Raw genomic sequence first — 3,723 nt, forward strand, 5'->3', positions numbered from 1 at the left:
GTAGAGACAGGGGCTCGCTATGCTGCCCAGGCTGGTCTCAAACTTCTGAGCTCAAGTTATCCTTCCATCTTGGCTTCCCAAAGTGCTGGGATTACAGGTGTGAGCTGTTGTGCCTGGCCTGTGTTTTTTTTTTTCTCATTCTTTATGCAAAAGAGAATTTCTTATTGGAGAAAATGTAAACAGTTTTACCACTTTTCTTTTTCTAAAAATGGCCAGAAAAACACGACCTTGTAGATTATACTGACTGGCTCCAGCCACATAATCTGAATCAGAGTAATTGCTTTCATCTGTCTCATAGACAGACCACACTGTGTACACCACCTCAGCCAGTTGTTTCTGATGCTGTATCTTCCAGTTTTTGAGTAAAACACTTTTGTTACAGCAAGGAGAAGGAACACACTTGCTGAAAACTGTCCAAATTTTTTCATTACTGCTGCATCATCACTAGCGGTTGATATTGATGGAATTCCTAACCAGTAACATTTCCATGAAGATCGTGACAATTTATTTCTTGCAGGAAGAATTAGAAAACTTTCCCCTGCATTTTAAACTGATTTTTTCCTGGGATTTAGGAAAATATCAATTCCCCAAGAAATTCTGGGAAGGCATGGAAACATCACACCGCAGCAGGTGCTGGGGACACAGCAATGAACAAGACAGACCAGATCCCTCCTCTCAGATAAACACAGTGATCCGGGTATTTCCAATAGGGAAATGACACTGATGAAATAAGGTGATGTGTCTGGGGATGGCTGCGATATTTTTAGTTAGTATTGAGGTTTGGCGGCATGTAACAGTCAAGCTGCAAATAACAGTGTCTTAGCTAGAAACTTGTTTGTTTTTCTCACATCAAAGTTATCTAGAGGCTGGTATTGCACACTCCATCCTCATCCCACAGTGCCATTAGCCAGGCCCCAACCCGCTCTTCCTCCCGTCCTCACTGCCGTCTCAGCATCCAAGGTGTTTTCAGGAGCTCCAGTGATCACACCTGCATTCCAGATAGCAGGACAGGGGAAAATAGGAAGAAGAGCTGTTTGCTTCCCTTTTTTTCTTTCCACTTTTTTTTTTTTTTTTTTTTTGAGATGAATTCTCACTCTGTTGCCCAGGCTAGAGAGCAGTGAGGCAATCATAGCTCACTCACTGTATCCTTGAACTCCTGGGCTCAAGCCATCCTCCAACCTCGGCCTCCCGAGTAGCTGGCACTACACATGAACCACTACACTTGGCTAATTTAAAAAACAAAACAAAACAAAACAAAAGAAAACAAAATTAAAAAACAGGCTCGGCATGGTGGCTCACGATTGTAATCCCAGCACTTTGGGAGACTGAGGTGGGCGGATCATGAGGTTAGGAGATCGAGACATCCTGGCTAACACGGTGAAACCCCGTCTCTACTAAAAATACAAAAGAAAATTAGCCGGGCGAGGTGGCAGGCCCCTGTAGTCCCAGCTCCTCAGGAGGCTGAGGCAGGAGAACGGTGTGAACCCAGGAGGCGGGGCTTGCAGTGAGCCAAGATCGCTCCACTGCACTCCAGCCTGGGCGACAGAGCAAGACTCTGTCTCAAAAAAAAAAAAAAAAAAAAAAAAGTTTATAATTTGTAAAGATGGGGTCTTACTATGTTGCCCAGGCTGGTCTCAAACTCCTGGCCTCAAGTGATCCTCCCGCCTCGGCCTCCCAAAGTGCTGGGATTCTAGGCATAAAGCATCTCCTCTGGCCTGTCTGCTTCCCTTTAAGGAAGCTTCTAGGAAGTCCCACTGAACATATCCACTTACATCCCATTAGCCAGAAACATGACCACATCCTGCTGCTAGTGAGGCTGAGAAATATAGACTAATATACAGGAAAGTTTCCAGCTAGGTTGGGCATGGGGGCTCACACCTGTAATCCCAGCACTTTGGAAGGCCAAGGCAGATGGATCACCTGAGGCCAGGAGTTCGAGATCAAACTGGCCAACATGGTGAAGCCCCATTTCTACCAAAAATACAAAAATTAGCTGGGTATGGTGGTGCATGCCTGTAATCCCAGCTACTTGGGCGGTTGAGGCAGGAAAACTGCTTGAATTCGGAAGGCAGAGGTTGCAGTGAGCTGAGATCATGCCACTGCACTCTAGCCTGGGCAACAGAGGGAGACTCTGTCTCTGTCAAACAAACAAAAAAAACCCAAAACATTTCCAGCCAAAGATCAGGGTTCTGTTTTGCATGTTGGGAAGGGCAGACAGGAATGAGTGGTCAAAGAGGTCTTTTCCTAGGAAGTAACAATTTGGGACTTGAATGACAAGAAGCCTCTGGTTAGATGATGGGAGCAGAATGTTTCAGGCAAGGGAAACAGCAAATGGAAAATGACGATTTCGTGGAAACAAGAAAGCCTGAAACATAATGAGGAGGAAAGGAGATTAGTCTGGGAGATGGGTAATGGCTAGACCACACAGACCTTTACCTGTCAGAGAATTGCTTTCATTTTTTTAAAAACGGAAAAATTTTAATCACACTGGGATTTTTTTTTTAAGCAGAGTCTTGCTCTGTCACCCAGGCTGGAGTGCGGTGGCACAATCTCAGCTTACTGCAACCTCTGCCTCTTGGGTTCAAGTGATTCTCATGCCTCAGCCTCCTGCATAGTTGGGATTACAGGTGTGTGCCACCATGCCTGGCTAATTTTTGTATTTTTAGTATAGACGAGGTTTCATCATAATGGCCAGCCTGGTCTCAAACTCCTGACCTCAGGTGATCTACCCACCTTGGCCTCCCAAAGTGCTGGGATTACAGGTATGAGCCACTGCACCCAGCCTGCAGTGGGAATTAATTTTAAAGGAAGGACGTGACATGCCTTAGATTCTTGCTAGTGCTGACATATACTAGATGTTAAAGAAATCTATCCTTAAGTACACTGGAAATATCTTGGTTTTTAATCCTGATTACATCCCTGATCATTTAATGGGATGTGGGAAATTATTGATTGTTTTGCCTTATGTCTATAGGCAACATATAAAATTATATTTGTTCATCAGCTGCCTGAATAAAACCAATAATCCACGAAGCAGATCCACAGTAGAATGCTTTCTGTAGGGGATGTGGGGTACAGCAGATATGAGCCTCTTGTGTATTTGCGTGGCATGGAGGGGGGTACTAATAAATAAGAAAAAGTCACATGTGTATGTATCTGTGCTTGAGGCAGCTCTTTGAGGATGTGTGCAAATCATGAAAAGGGCTTTTATTTTGATTCCTTTAATCGTGCCTTATTAACTTTTTTTCTTTTTTTTTTTATTAAGGTCACTAGGCATTTGGTAGGAATCTGCATCAAACTGTTGGGCAATGCTAGACAGCAACATTGACGTTTGTAAATTTACACTTGGATTCTTAGTTTCTGGTGAGTAATTTGTGCTCCTTCAACACTCAATGAGAGATGATGATAAGCAAACCTTCAGCCTTCAGCCTTCCTGATGCGGTAGGAATTGCCAGAAATGCCTGTCTGTGGTCGCCCTCTACTGGATTAGTTAAGCCTAACGTGTAAAAGCCACCTGACCACGGTTCCCTTTCTAATATCCTCTTCTGCCAGAGCCTACTCACCCTTTAGGTCTGAGAGAGGCCTCTCAGCATCCCCTCTTTCTCTCACCATCTCTGATATGTGTGTTTGTATGACTATTTGATTGACATCTGTCTCCTCCCTCTCTACATAGGCTGTAGTCTGCATGAGGGCAGGGACTCTGCCTCCGAGTGCTTGACACCA

The sequence above is a fragment of the Theropithecus gelada genome, chromosome 12 (assembly GCF_003255815.1).
Source record: "Theropithecus gelada isolate Dixy chromosome 12, Tgel_1.0, whole genome shotgun sequence".
Lineage (NCBI taxonomy): Eukaryota > Metazoa > Chordata > Mammalia > Primates > Cercopithecidae > Theropithecus > Theropithecus gelada.